We start from the raw sequence: 16,962 nt of genomic DNA on the forward strand, positions 1-16,962 counted from the left end.
ATAAATCTCTAATATTTCTTAATTCTATAAGATTTTAAGTTTGCTCGTATTGTTATTTCGCTCTTGCGGTGTTAATAAACCCATCTAATGTTTTAAAATATACAATTCATTAGTAAGTAATGAGATATGGATCAATTTAGTTCGCTGTCACCGGAACAGATAAGTTTGTGGCACTATACAAACATTTATGGAATGCATTGTACCTACATACTACGTCACATGCTACAAACGCTTAACAAAGAGTTAATCGGATACATCGAATTCGCAAAACCGGAGTTACGCTTTAACCGCTAAGATGATCCGGTCGTCAGGGGAGAGAAATCCGCCACTCCAGCAATTTTTATCAAAAAATTCTTCGGCTCACGCGAAATTCCGAAGGGGCGTAAAAACAATGGAGCTTTGACAGAGGTTTGCTCTTTTAAACCCGGATTGTAAGCGAAACTGTCGATTTACAGCCACGATCCCGGAAAAAATGGGGCGTAGCGAACTGGCGTCATCAAATTGGAAGGATTTTTGGACTGAAACACTCATTGGGACTTGTTAGCTTGTTAGTTATTGTTTTGGTATACTAAGGTATGATATTTTGAAAATGTATTCATACCAGAGAGTGCCGCATTTTCGTCACGGTGATAGTTTGTTAGCTGTATTGTATGTAAGTATCGCTACATATTTCTGTACCAAAAAATGAGAAAAAAAAACATACCTCATCTATAATATTTTTAATTGATGATTTAAACTCGAAGCAAACCCAGTGGTTAGATAAAATAATGAGGCTTACGCGAGAAAGAGCGAAGGCACACAGGGCAGAAAAAACAAATATGGCGTCAATTTCATAAGGGTATTTTTCCTCGCTGAAATAACAAGGAGGTCGAATACCGAACCTGATTCCCGCAACGAGTGCCACCTCTTTTAATGTTTTCGAGAAAATTCCAAGTCTATAAACGGAGCAGGGGTTTCTTATGATTTTATTATTATTTTAGATTCACATTCTTATCTAATGTATTCTATTCTCTCTCTCTGTGGGGGAGTCAGTACCTGCACCTGGCTCTCTCGAATGGAACCTTTGTGCATATCCCCAAGGTCTAAACTGCCTTCCTAAGCTTGGACCATTTCCCACCACGCTGGTCCACTGCGGGTTGGTGGATTCACATATCTAGATGTGCTAAATCTAGATATGCAGGTTTTCTCACGATGTTTTCCTTCACCGTAAGAGCGATGGTATGCATTGTACTTAAATTCAGAAAAGAACTCATTGGTACATGTCAGCGCCGGGATTCGAACACGCATCTCTGGCGTGAGAAGCGGGCGCTAACCCGACTGAGCTACCACCGCTCCTCTAATAATGTATTATATACCTACGTTCATGTGATTTTTTTTATATGTATAATAATATACTTATAGGGTAACGTAACGTACCTTGGGACGCTTGTACCTCGGGACATTGATTGTATTTTAAAAACCGGCTAAATAAACACATTAAAATTCTACCCTAGGCATAGTATTTTACTCGCTTGGCAAAACTAGTGAGTCTCGTGATCATACCAGCATCGAGTGTGTGGTGAAGACAATATGAAGTTTTTTGAAGTCAAAAGTAGCTTTTGTATAGTTTTTTGTGTTGCTTTATCTCATTGAGGCATGCTAAAAATAAAGACATGGATGTCACGTATAACTTTTCAGTTATTTAATTTTATGACATGGCAATTATCTGAAAGATTCCTATTAATTAAAAATAAAGATATTTAAATTTTGGTTAAATATTGCTTTTTTGTACCTTGGGACACGATTAAATTTGTACCTTGGGACACTGTTTTCTATGGCTTTGTACTATGGAAAATGCAAACGTCTAAATAACGCCTTATATCTCTGTTCTTATTAGTGCCAGAGTGAAACTAGACAGAAGAGAGATGCAGTAAATCAATAAGAACAGAGATATAATGCGTTATTTAGAAGTTTGCATTTTCCATAGTACAAAGCTATAGGAAACAGTGTCCCAAGGTACAAACGTGTAACGTACCTTGGGTCAAAACAAGCATTTTTACTTATATCTTAATTTAATAAAATCTGGCCACACTAAAGCTTTAGCACAAATACTAGTGATAATAGATTATATATCCTACCGAATAAAGAAAATTTCACATTCATATCTTAGTTGTACGCTGCGATAGCTTCATTCAAAGTTGGGGTAGTCGAAAATGTCCCTAGGTACGTTACGTTACCCTACGTATCAATATTTAATTTATTATTGGGAGTAAATCTAAACAAGTTTATTTTGTATTTTAAAAAATTAACGTTTAATAACGTTTAATCGTGTTTACAAAAGTCATTTTTTAACAACCTGTAGACACATAAATATAAATCCTAATAATAAACTTAAAACAAAGAAAGACTTGTGTATCTTGATGACTTTTTTGAAGTTTATAAATGATCATAACTGAGCTTACAAAAAGGCGACTTGTAACGTACCCCGTGACACGCCATGCTTCAGAACGTAACTGTAACATGCATAAATTATACGGTTATGTACAAACAGTGTTACATGTTAACGGATTCGCTTCTTTTTGGTCACTTTCGAACTTGTTTTGTTTTTGAACTGCTATAAGAAATATGGAATTCAAAACTCTACAAGCTGGCTAAACATTTACTTGTGGCGCATTAACAGTTTAAGATAAAATATTATGTAAGTATTAAATATTTTCCATGAAAATACTTTCAATACTCTTTTTCATAACTCAGGATGCCCGCTCTAAAGTTGAGCAACGAAAAAAGTTTTAATGTAGCTAATTACGTTGACCAATGGCCGTTCTTTAAAAATAATATAGCCGGGACCAAAGTGATTCTAGCTTTTAACCGAAATTCATTAAACGCTGTTCAAACTTCCAGGTGGGATAATTAGATCGGCCCACGACTTCCGAAAACGAATTAAACTTGCAATGGACATTAAAAGTTGGAGGGAACTGGGAATATGAACCGCTTGGGCTATCCCGAAATATACACACTACCGAGCTAAAATTATCAACCACTCTGACCTGTAACCACACATACATTCTCTCACATATACTTAAGTATATGTACAAACTCAGCTCGTGGTAAACTAACTGTAGGATAAACTTGGTTTTTATTATAGCTTCATGATTCTGTATTTTCAAAGTAATCCAAACGTTTAGCAAGGAAGTAAATTTAAAAAAAAATGTAAGAAGGTCACCTTCTTACTCAATATTCAGCTTCTTCCACCGTCGTCGTGACTCGTGTCATACAAGCCGTAAAAAAAGCCACTGTAATGCACCAATCAAACACAAAAACACGCACGCGACGCCAAAAAAAAACACAAAATAAACAGACAAAAAAATATTTTACCAGAAAAAAGTAAACGATCCATATTTTCGCAAATATTTTCTCTACAAACATAACAATCGGTACGCTGGGCGGATGGGCTGATATTGACATACCATTTTCATGTGTCGATCATACCAACGAATGTAGTTATTCATACGTCAATACTGGTAAGCTTTGTTTTATTATTTCGGCAAGTACTTCTAGTGTACCAGTACCTACCTAAATCGCTACTTGGGTCATATGTAAATAATATAAAAATATTATAATAATTCTGTGGTACTTCCTAGAAAAATATTATGCTAAATTTAATATGAGGTGTAATTCAAAAAAGTTAGGTAGGTATTAACATAACTAGTATATATTTTTTAAATAATGTGGTAGAGTTGCTATAGTATACTCGCGGGTAAAAAATTAAGGCCATTACCATTCCATATGTCGCTCCCTGGAACTTTTTTATTACTCGTGTGTAGTTTACAAAGGCAAAAATTTGCAAGCGTTAAATATTTAGATAAGTCATCAGCACGACCCATCACGTCCCCACTGCTGGGGCACGGCTCTCCTTCCAATGAAGGAAGGCCTAGTCCACTGCGCTGGCCTAGTGCGGGTTGGTGGACCCCAACACAAGCTTGCTTGTTCACAACAGAGTTGTCGGGTAAGTGGGCAACCCGACTGTCTGATGTTTTCAAGCTGCCCGAAGGCCTCTGACTAGGCTTAACGACTACTGCCGAAGCAGCAACCAGGACCCACGGTTTAACATGCCGTCCGAAGCATCCAGAAAAGAATTACTTGAAATCGGTCACCCATCCAATGGCTAAGAAATAGATAAGTACCTACAATTATACAATTTGAATAAATATCATTTCAGGAATATATTCTGCATACAGCCTATGAAATTAACTTTACTTCTTTTCTTCCACTAATGATTACGTCACTTTTCCCTATACCTACCTCGTGGCACACCGAAAACGGTCATTACTCTTTCAAAACGTCGAGGTTGTAAAACTAAAGGACAGGCGAGCTGCAGTAATAAAACAGAAAAGTGTGGACACGTTAACGAGTTCGGTCTTTTGGTTAACTGGAATGGACTTTTACCTGCCTTCGACATAAGTTTGACACCTATCCTAACCTATATATTATCTGTCATTATATTTTTCCATTGCATCCCATTGCAATAGTTGAAACCACGTTGAAACTATTGCCTACAAATTTCAATAACAATTTAGTGGTAAAACCAAAGAAAAACCTTGAGTAAGTTGTTACGACAAAATACCTATATGTAGGTAGGTAGATTTAATCTAATAATATTAGAAAGCAGGTTGACTCTGCAAACTCCAAAGAAGTTGAGGTCGGCGGTAGACGCAGTGGTTATGTTCTCTTTGGTCGGTGGTTTAGGCCCATCTATTTTAACCGCTTACGCACGAGCAAATTCAAATTTGGAATAGTTTGAAATTTCGGGCTCGATCAAAACTAGGACGGACTCTTACCAGCCAGCTATAATTTAGTTTCTTATCGAATTCCCCGATCAGAGGGTCACCGATACCAAAAGGTCGGATAACAAGTTCTGTTATTAGAAAAAAAATGCAGTGGAACTATCGGGTTTGTTCCGGAATGTAATTTGCTTAACTTTTTTGGGGTGTTCGTTGTTCGAATACGTAAGTAGAGTTAGATCCGGAGTTGTATGTTACATGTTTCATTAGTGAGAGTTTAGTTTTAGTTGAACCGTTTTGATGGTTGGTTTGGTCACAAATGTTGGTGCATTACGTACGGATGGAAATATATAGGTATACATGCAGGAATCTTTAAATTCCGTTGTAAATGAAAATAATGATTAACTCATTTTCTATTCCAAATATATAAAAAAACTGAACCTACTAGAGGTATAATACTAAGGCCTTGTTCCACAATGTCTGGTTAGTGGCTACCTGTGAGATAAAATACATGCTGTCACTGTCAAAAAAATAATAACAGAAAGTGACAGCATGTATTTTATCTCACAGGTAGCCACTAACCAGACATTGTGGAACAGGGGCTAAGTATACAAATTATACTAACATAAAAAAATATTATAAGGTACCCGAGGCTTGTTTAATATTTTTACGATATTATTGGGTAAACAAGTATATATCAATATAGTAAATTCTTACATGTAAGTAAATAATATCTGAAAGAAAAAACACAAATTATAAATAAGACAGTCCCTTAAAAAGAGACTCTGTTTAATTTATTTGGAAAATATCCTACTAACAAATACCTATCTACTGTAGTTTGTTCATAAATGAAAATTACAAGCTCGATTTTCCGGTTTCAGTCAATATTTGACTTTGGATTCGGGTTAGTATTCGGTTGCTATAATTCAACAATCAGAACTTATGAGCTAGAAGTTATTTATAGAACGACATAACTCGACTTAATGTTTATAAACAAAACACCCGTCGGAAATTTCGAGGTTTTATCAGATTGAAGTGAGTAGTTGTTGGTATGTTAGCTATGACCAGATGGCCACGTAATTCCAAAGCATTGCCTCCGTACATTAAAATCGACAAGCTAATTAACTATGTACTACTGTACTAGTGCTTGGTACTAGAAGGGGTTCAAGTAAAAGCAATTACTCACTTTATTAACTCCCAACAAAGCCTTAATTACCGTGAGTGAATGTATAAGGAACAAGGATGTCCAGCAAATTTTATTGCTACGTACAAAATTACACTCGTAAGTACCAATTCAGTTACCATTGTCCTGTTAAACAACTAGTAGTCGAGCAAAATTTGTGTTTAGCGCATTGCAATAAGAGTCAGTCTTTTGGAAGGTGTAGGACAAGTCGATAGCCATTTGTAAGGATCAAGTTATTGTCATCAATCATAGCTACCTTTCCTTCCTGCCTCGGGGGGTGCGACTGGGTTTTTGTTTCTCTGTAATTTTGGTGAAATAGGGTGAAGGTTGTATTGAACCATTTATTGGTGTTTATTTTGGCTATTTGTCATTACATTTAAGTATACCTGGTTCAATATAGTAATTATTGTGTCAGTAAGTTGTTCCCGCGAGCTCTACTTCACCGTAACTGGTTTACCCTTGAAAAATTACATACTTTAAAGTAGCATACGAGTTATTTTGATGGCAATCAATATTTTAACTTTTCTGTACCCGTACATTTAGGTTTTAGTCAGAACTTAGCCTTAGTGCGAATTTCACCATTCTCTGTTAGAGCATAACCAGGGAGTAGTGGTTAACTTTTGACACATCTGTCGTGAATTTTATATGGAGATGACGTTTAATTTATAAATTCGAACTGAAACAAAGGCACTAAGGACGTGATTACCTGAAAACAAAGCCCCTTACAGCCTCCAAGTTCGGCAAACCCTATCTAAACGCAGATTTCCGTAACGCCTATTGAGAATTTTCAATAAAGCATAATTTACTTTTCGTATGCGCGAAAAACGCTTTTATCGGTAATATCGTAAAGCGTAAAGGCACGTTGTTAGGGCTTACCCCGAAAACGAGTTGCGGGATTGCCCTGGTCGAGTATTCTGAAGAAAAAAACAGAAACCTTGAAGAAACAAATTAAAAGAATCAATAATTACCTTCTTATTTATAAAATATTTGTATTTTTTTTATAAACGATGATAGTAAATTAATTTGCTATGTCATACTATTGTGTTACTTTGGATGATAACATTATAGCCAGTTTAAATATATTTTTATTTTCGAAGGAGATTAAATATGCCTAGTTCTGAATTTAAAAGAAAAAAAACTTGAAATTCAAATCCATTTAATAAACAAAATTGGGTTGGTTATAAACCACAAAATATACCTTAACCGTAAGAGGTGTTAAGGCTATAAAATAACATTATCAGCCAAATGCCGTGTCATATTCCCTTTTAGTTAAGCGGTTTAGAGATAGTTTTAATTTTGAACCCAGATTGCCACAGGCTCGCGCTACACTCCGGAATAACGCAATGTGATCGTGTTGGTAAAGCCGTAGCGTAGAACAATGCCTCACTAATACTTCACAAGCCTCCATTATTATAGGTACTTCTTTTTTGATCAAAAACAAAAAGCAAGCCACGATTTTTATTTCCAATCGGGCGCTGAAGGGTTTTATGTAATTTCATTTTTGCCGGGTTCTGGTTGGAATTGGTTCGTAAAATTGTATGGCTTTGTTTTGTGTTACCTAGAAACAAGTTTTCAAATTCCGTGTTCAGGTTTTCAATTGAAAACGTATGTAGGTACGATAATTATGAAAAAAATACATTGTTTCTCTTGAAATAGACACTAATTATTCCCATAATTAATAGGAAAAATATATTCAGTACTTTGTTTATATTTTGCATAAACAAAGTCTATAATACTTTAAATAAGTTTCGCGCATACTTATTATAATTTTAATATATATTTTGCCAACAATTTTCAATTAAATTAACAGCCGTTTTAAATGAACAAGTGGCTAAGTAGTTTAATTAGTTGTATCCAAGTTTATTTCGGAGCTCAACGAAAATAATTTTACATTTCCCTTAGACAGGTTCTGAGAATTTGAACAATATTGATAAAAATATCTTGTTGAAGACGGGATCAGTCCAAACTAGTTATCATCTACGTCATGTTGGGACTATGCATTTTCACACCTCTCTCAACTGTATGTTTATAAAACCCTATTGCATTAAAAATACGCATAACATTATTTTATCCTAACACTCTGACTCAGGCCTACCTCATCAAACCACCACCGGCTACTTGTCTAAAGTCACCGATCTATTCTACCGAAGGACGCCCAACACTTGCCAGTTCGTGATCTCCTTTAGTCTCCCTTAGAACTCGTTTAGGCTACCGGTCATCGGTCTTTGCCACTTCGATTTTAAGAGCTTTGTCAATTACCTAAGCTGTCTTACGAATTACATGAATTTTGTTTTTTTTTTCTTCATCATCAGAAGTGAAAAATCACTGTAATACATAGGCCTCTCCCAAAGAGCCCCGAAGCTCCCTGTACTCTGCCTTCCTTACCCAACAACTCCCGGCTTCCACGCTACGATTTCTTGTTCATGGTACATGCCATAGTAAGAAAGGACCTATCTACCCTAACAGCCATCGTTTTTACGGCCAAGGACTAGTCTTGCAATTATAAGCAAGCTATAATATCTATGACATTCATCCTCTTGCTCTGACATTATAGTGTTAGAGCAAGAGACAAACTATTTGATTTTGATTAACTTTGTAGTGCACTGTATTTTGTATTGTACTGGCCATCTGTCACTTTAGTCAAAATAGGACTCACCCTCTCTCGTCAGACCTATTAGGTTCTTCGAATAAGCCTACAGTCAGTAAACAGTAAAGAATAACATATAGTTTTTCATTTTATTGCCATCTTATTTCTTGTCCAATTAAATTAACATGATTTTGTTTTTCTTTTGATATTGACAAATAGTTAATTAATTCTGTATAATTAAGTGGCTACTGGCTTCTTATTAGTATTTGATTTATAGCAATAATTATACCTTTACATAACTTGTCAACTAAGATGATGTCTGTTAATAAATAGAGATTATAGTAAAATGACAAAATGATGAATTATTTATTAAATATCAAAATGAATTTACCAGTATACGGCCCCCCCTATTAAGGAAACAAACATTTTCTTAAAAATAAATTTTAGAATGTTCGTTTAATTTTCTGTTTAGCAGTTACAAAGTTAAACACTGTATTCGTCCCGTCTCAAAGTTACAAAAATAACCCAAGTGACATAAAAAAGTTAAAAGTTTAACGCTGAACAAGTTTCTAATTGACCTAGATAACCCGTTGCAACCTAACATCAATTATAAACTACTAACAACGTTTCGCAGAACGGTTTTAAATTTAAAACCACCATTTCAGCACTGCTTATCTCATTTGCTTTTAAAACCACCTCTTTTTTTCCAAAACAAAATTAACCGCCGCTACGGCACCTTTTTACGAGCACACTCAGAGGCACAAAAAAACCTCAGCGATATAAATTACCTTCACAAAATCCAAGCACAAATTTAGGTATCAAACATTTGGATTTTCACTTCACTAGAGCACGAAGTCTTTTCGTTTCATCACTCGATATTCGTAGCACAAATTTCGTAGCCGAATGCTACGCGGTCTCGTAGCGTGCTACGGGCTACGAGCTACGCGCCGTCGTAGCGTCCGTCTCGCTACGCCGCTACGGCAACACTGGCCGGGGAGGGAGTAGGTAGGTACGTCCCTCTAGAATATTACTCGCGGCAGAGATTCCACAATCAATATAGCCTTATTTAAAGTATGCCTCCGTTTTTTTAATTCGCACTGTTGATTAGTTCATTTTTAATGAAGGCAAATAAGTATGCATTACGTATTGATATAATTACCTATTTATTTATTTACAGTGTTTGTGATGCCTTCTTTCTTGCATTTTATATACATTGTGATCAAGAATGATAAATACCACGTTTGTGAACAAATTTAAAGTTTTATTTAATGTCGGTAGCAACCATAACATTGTTTTTTTTTATATGATCTGCATAAAAATTGCCTTGCATAAGAATATTGAAAATACAGTAAAGTATATGTTTTATTAAAGTTTACGTTACATATTTAAATCTCTGAGTAACATGTATAAAAACTTGCAAAAAAAGACATAAAGTCAACTAAGATATTATTATTGAATCAGATAATTCTAGTTAAACCTGAAAGATTTGAATGTAAGCATTATCTCAGCATTCGCATTACCACGGCTCCTCTGAAGAAGGTAGGACTGGTTAAATTAAATGCAGTCTTGAGGTTTTTCGTGCAACTTCAGCGCTTTTCAGTAAGTTCATATTGGAATAAAATTTTGCCAGCATCTGGTGCCTTGTGCATTTAATAAATAGGTTTAGTTCAGTTAACTTAATTTAACCTTTTAAGGATATTTAGTAGTAACTAGCACAAAACCTTTGATTGGTATAGTACCTAATTATTGTTATTATAACTGAAAATGGTACAATATGCGTGTTTTTATTTTAATAATACCTATTGGTATTTGAAAAAGTGCACGTATAGTGAAATAAAATTATAGTAGGTAAGCTGTAAAGAGGTCAGCGTGTCGAAATTACCAAGACTATAAAATCTCGTGACTGACAAAGACTGTATGTAAATATATTATGTATTAACCTAAATAAAGAAGACTTCGCTATCATGTCAATATTAATTAAGGCCGCAATAAGCTAATCGCACACTCGCCCGGTTATAAGAAGATTACTCAGAATAATAACATTATTTATTACTATCTATACCAGGAGCGGTGGTAGCTCAGTCGGGTAAGCGCCGGCTTCTCACGCCACAGATGCGGGTTCGAATACCCGCGGTGACATGTACCAATGAGTTCTTTGTATTTAAGTACAATGTATACCATCGCTCTTACGGTGAAGGAGGATTCATCGTGTGGAAACCTGCATATCTAGATTTAGCACATCTAGATATGGGAACCCACCAACCCGCAGTGGACCAGCGTGGTGGGAAATGGTCCAAGCTTAGGGAGGCAGTTTAGACCTTGGGGATATGCACAAAGGTTCCATTCGAGAGAGCCAGGTGCAGGTACTTACACATATCTCTGCACCTTTTTAATGTCAAATTGAGTAAATTATGTTCTCTAGTAAAAACCATTTTAAACCTATTGCTAACTAGCTCCGTCTCTAAATGTAGGTAATTTTGCTAAATTTTTGTACACTGTCGCACTATTCCACAAATAGACATAGACAAAACATTTATAAAAAAATCACAAAACACAAGTTTATTTAGAAAAATAAATTGTATATGGATATCTCTAGATAATAAAATTATGTTAATTAAAGAAATGTATACATGTGAGGCAAAATGCCGTTAAACTCTAAGTTAACTTATGTTTTAAGGAGATTTAGGCTAGGTTATGAGGGTAGCATAAGGATCTACTGAAGCAATTAAAGCTTATTTTTCTAAAAATACCAAAACTGTTCTTGGATTTGACACGAAAAAAAACTAGAGGAGATGCGAAAATCTGGTACCAGGTCTATACAGAATCACGCACCCACCTCCGCTACAACCGTCATTATTAAAACACAAAACCATATTACCGAACGTTAATTGGTTGCCATTCAAGTATTCACAAACCCTTGCTTTCATACAAAGGTGAACCTCAAATAGACCGCCACCACAGACGCATATCCCGATAGCTGAAACCTCAATTAGGGGGATGAATTGATTCCTCAATAGTCCTCAAGACGCTGGCTCAGTCAAGTTACGTGTATACTGATCAGTTTACAATACGCTGATCCGGAATTGGCACCCTGTAGTGAAATTGGACTTTACCGAGAGTCGGGAGAGTCGAAGATTGGGTGCGATGATGGGTTTACAGAAATTACGTCGTGTTTGATGTTTCAATCTGATTTACGACAAAGCATGTGTATTGTCTTTGTTTTCTACTTACTAAAATATTTTTTAGTAACTTGCTGAGGTTTTCTAGGTTGAGGGGGTACAACAAAGGAAACATAACCAATTGGTTATATTTCATCCACTAAAGAAACATATCTGTAGTTGTGAACATATTAAATATGATACGCAAAATGATAGATAGAACAATAGTTAATTATTAATGATTGTTTTTTATTATCTAAAGCCATCCATTTATATCTAAAGAAACATCATTCAATGATTCATTTATGAAAATGAACTCTACGTAGCAAACATTAAGACTAAAAACCTAACTATGTCAGCGTTTAACGTCTTGCAAGACATTTTCTGTTTCAAAATCAGATACAAATACAAAACTACACCCTCAAATACCCAAAGAGGCTATTCTCAAAACGTCGATGTGCAACAAAAACTGGCGACCATAACTGTATATTGTAAAGTTCAATAAACATTACGCTTACGAAATCATTATTGCTACCGACTTTCGGAATTGCCCACTTCTCCAGACTTAGTCTCGTTGGACCTCCGTTTTTGGAAGTAAAAATATTTTGAGATTTGAATTATATTACAATGCATTATTCGAAATGGAGGTATTATTTATTTTGAGGTTCAACTTATATGACAAGCAATTTTAGGATCCTCAGTAATCATTGTATGTATCGTGTTAATTACTGTGACATGAAGTCAGTTTAGCTTTTTAAATCACCATACTCAAGAAAATGTACCGAATTATTTTAAAATTTCTATTGTAATATTTGTAGCGAATATAACACCGCATTTTTTTTAAATATAAAGGTATTTTTTTTTATTTATTATTAGTTTAGGTTAGGGTTCATATATAATGAATTTAATCATTTACAAAAAAAACACATAATAATGTTTGCATATTCAATACAAATCCCCATCGCAAAGTCCATACCAGTCTTCGCCCTCTAAAACAAGATTGCGAAGAGCCCGTAAGAACAAATTCTCCGTTGAAACCCGCCAAAGTGTTGGGTTTTATATAAATGTTGCGTAGACTGTCGGGTTTCAACGACCGCTCTACCCCGAACAAGGATGTAGGCGATCGGCAGATTGGAAGTATTCGTATTCGCTGAAACTACAAGAATACTGTATTTAAATATGTGTAACGGGCCAGATGAAAACCAGCGCCGTGGACTTATTTTCCACAGGACATGCTGAGCTGGTGCCTTTTTGACGATTATTGTTTGTTTTTTAATGTATCGTTTTCAGTATTTTGTTGTTGTCACTGTGTCAAAATTTATTTGACACAGTGACACATTTAGTGCCAATTTCTCCATAGTCGGTTATCTAACCGGTTAAGATAACCGACTATGTAGTCGAGGACGAGTCTAGATTGGTTCATCAATTATACATCATCTCCATATTAAATTCTTGACAGATGTGACAAAAGTCCACCACTGATATCTGGTTTTGCTCTAACCGACTTTGCATAAATTGGCACTTAGTTTCATTAATTTTTAACTTTTTCTTAGGGTTTCTACGTGCAGCTGGAAAAATATATGTTGTAGAATATCATATAATTTATTTTACACCAAAGAACATCACAGTTTAATACAAACAAAACATTTATACTTATAAACAAACAGAGATAGGTAGGTAGTTATACATTCTCATGGCTTAGTATCCATCCAAACATAAATAGCACATTCCATTCCCATGCTACAATGTAGTCATATAGTATTCAAGAGTGCTGACAAGCCAAGAGGATGTTATGACTAGCCACGGTGGCAACGGCGTCACCGCAGGCGATTCTTAGATTTAAGCTTAGCAAGTAGTTCAGTTCCTGTAGAGACTCCGTCGAGATTAAACGTAATTAATCAAAAATTCTGTGTTTTTAAAAACGGCCTTCCGCGACGCTCTAACTTAACTGGCGCAGCCGGTAGGATATTTTCATGCGCTTTTCTCGCGTATAGAGGACTATATTTTGTCTTTCCGCGGGGAAAATAGCGACGTCTTCGCGAGTGTGAAGAAGAACCAGAAAACAAATAAATTTGTTAAGTGCGTTGGGTACGTTTTTGAGACACATCATCAGCTGACAACTGGAGGATATGGCGAGCGGTGTGTGAGTAAACCTTTTCACTATCCTGTCTTGTCCCATCTATTCCTTTTTGCTGGTAAACCTAATCTGATAGTTATCTGATTTTCATTTAGAGTACAAAAATAGACTCTCTATGTAACTGGTAGTTATCTGATATCATTTAGAGTACAAAAATCGACTCTTTATGTAGTTAAGTTTATAGTTTTAGGTGAATTAGATTAATTATTGTGACAAAAATAGCACGGTAGTTATCTAATATCATTTAGAGTACAAAAATCGACTCTTTATGTAATTAAGTTTATAGTTTTATGAAAATTAGTTTAGTTATTGTGACAAAAATCGCACAAAAAGTAGGCTAGTAATTGTGACAAACATAGCACAAAATTAGATTAGAAATTGTGACAAAAATCGCACAAATTAGGATTAATTTAGTTAAGATAATTAGATTAAATATAATAAAATGGCAACTGCCCAAGAAAACCATACAGAAGAGCAAATAAGAATTATCCCGAGAGATCTTTTGTGTTTGATACCTAAGTTCAATGGTGAACCGGGACACCTAAACCTATATATAAGAAAGTCTCAGTACATTTTGAGGAGCTTTTCCATTCAGGGAAATGCAGCTCAAAACCTGTATGTTTTTCATGCCATTACAAGCAGGCTCGAGGGCAAAGCTGCGTCTTTGCTCAGCGAACGAGAAGATATAACAACTTGGGAACAACTGTGTGCATTGCTACTACAACATTTCGGTGACCCTAGATCCGAAGAATGCATCGCGATTACGTTAGAATCATTAAAAATCAAACCTGGCGAATCGTATATAGATTTTTGTAGTAGAATTCAATTAACAAAGAGCGCATTACTGTCCAAGGTTAATTTAATTGTAGACGAAGGTGTAAAAGCTGCAAAGATGATCATTTATAATAATTCGGCATTAAATGTCTTCCTCTATAATCTACCAGAGGACATGATACGAATAGTTCGTTTAAAGGGATGTACCACCCTAGAGGCGGCTTTAAGCGTCGTCACTGAGGAAATTAATTTCCAATTTCAATACAACTCGAAAAATAATAAATCCACCAAATTAACTTCACCCCACTCAAATACACCTAATGTTGTTATTCCACAGCAAAACCCTGGATTTAAGTTTGGAATTAATAATAATAATAATAACCAACAATTCCGTGGTGGCCTAAACCAAAATGCAGGATTTAGACCACAACAAAATTTCAAATTTGGTATACCTAACCAACAGATAAATAACAATTTCAGACCCAATAACCCACAGCAAAACTTCCGTTTTGGAATTCCAAACCAACAAAATAACTTCAAGTTCGGCATACCGAACCAGCAGTGGCGTCCACCGATGCAACAGCAACTTAACGCGCAACACGGAAACCAAAATAAATTTAAATTCGGTATTCCACCTAACAACCAAAACAATAAACCAATAACCACTGACGTCTCCATGCGCACAGCTGCACCCCTTCGACAAAACATGTTACAAGAAAATAACGTCTTTTATTCCAACGAACTAGACGCGCAGGAAAATCACATTTCCTCGGAAAATTACTATTCACCGGAAAATTACTATTCACCGGAAAACGATGAACAGTACGGCTATTACTCGGATTTTACACAATCAGATGACGTAATTTACGAACAAAATGATGAAAACCAGGATTTTCAGATAGAAGCCTCGGAAATAAATCAGAAATAATACATTTAAACTGCGATAGCATTTTAAAATTACCACACATAGTACTACCTGAAATAGGGGCTAGATTTATGATAGATACCGGCAGTACTAGGTCTTTCATAAGTCCAAAGCTTGTAGAAAAATACTTTACCGACTATAAATTTGAAGAACCCTTCGAAGTCATCAGTACGCATGCCCGTAGTACTCACAGTGAGGCTATATACATCCCTCTACTGAAAACTTTCAGGAGCACCCTACGACACAAATTCTTTATCTATGATGTAGACAAGAGATATGACGGCCTCATAGGTTCAGATTTGTTAAAACAGTTAGGCGCTACCATTAACATGGATCACCAAGTGCTACAGACGCGCGATACGTGTATACCTATTATATATACACCACCTCATGAGATATGTCTGGAACCGCGAACAGAGACACGCGTTAAAATACCTACCAACTTACAGAACGGTACAGCCATCGTAGACTTCATTTATTTCAGTGAAGGCGTTCATATGCCTACAAATCTAGTAACATGTGTTGATTCGTTTGCCCATACTGTAATCCAAAACACAACAGATAAAATAGTCCATTTAAAGTTTACCGAACCCATTAAAGTCACAAAATTTGAGTGCCTAGTCAGCTACACACCGATGGAGATTGACGAAGTAGCTCGTACAGAAAAAGATAACATACTAAAACAGAACTTATTGAAACGACGTTTAGAACACACTAATAACGAAGGACGTCAAAACACAAACGCTGACGCGCTATCGAGAATTAAGTTAAATGTACTGGATAAGGACAACATTTCAATGGATGTTAATTTAGATCAGGAAAATAGTATACCCATAATCGAATTATCATCAGACTCGGAAAAAACATTAAGCATACCAACGAATAGGCCTAGATCTCCATTTTCCATTCCATCACCCACTTCCAGCACAATTACAGGTAGCGAGGGTAAAGAGACAATTGCATCCGTTACAGCCCATTCAGCAGATGACATAGACACCGTAGGTATTCCCATTCTGAAAGAAGCCGTAGATACAAAACAAAACCAAATCCTTGTCTATTCCTGGAATAGGAACGAAATTTCAGTGAAAAACCTATCTAATAAAAAACAATCGATTTTGGAAGTACACTTACCGTTAGATGCACCAAACCTCATCAAAGAATTCCTGAAAACACATATTAAACCAAAAAAGAAATATTTCCTTTATTTCGACGAAAAACAACATCGCATCCAATTCACCCAAGCAACAATATCATTATTCCAAAAAGATACGGTAAAATTATTCGAATGCACGGAAAGAGTAATTTACGTCGAAGACGAAAATGAACAACGCGAAATAGTTCTCAAATACCATCAAGGGAAAACTTGCCATCGGGGGATTAAAGAAACCATAACCCATCTCCGTCGTACGTATTTCTGGAATAACATGAATTAAACTGT

At 35.7% G+C, this 16,962-nt stretch overlaps 1 protein-coding gene across 1 annotated transcript in view; it reads right to left on the reverse strand.

Moving 5' to 3' along the window:
• The window catches only part of LOC105393276 (collagen alpha-1(I) chain), a 49,654-nt gene extending 40,142 nt beyond the window's left edge, over window positions 1-9,512 (reverse strand). The window contains exon 1 of the mRNA XM_038117306.2: window positions 9,319-9,512. The gene's annotated coding sequence lies outside the window, so the exon portion shown is untranslated. The remainder of the gene's footprint in view (window positions 1-9,318) is intronic.
• Window positions 9,513-16,962: the final 7,450 nt, after the last annotated feature.

The sequence above is a fragment of the Plutella xylostella genome, chromosome 29 (genome assembly GCF_932276165.1).
Source record: "Plutella xylostella chromosome 29, ilPluXylo3.1, whole genome shotgun sequence".
Classification (NCBI taxonomy): domain Eukaryota; kingdom Metazoa; phylum Arthropoda; class Insecta; order Lepidoptera; family Plutellidae; genus Plutella; species Plutella xylostella.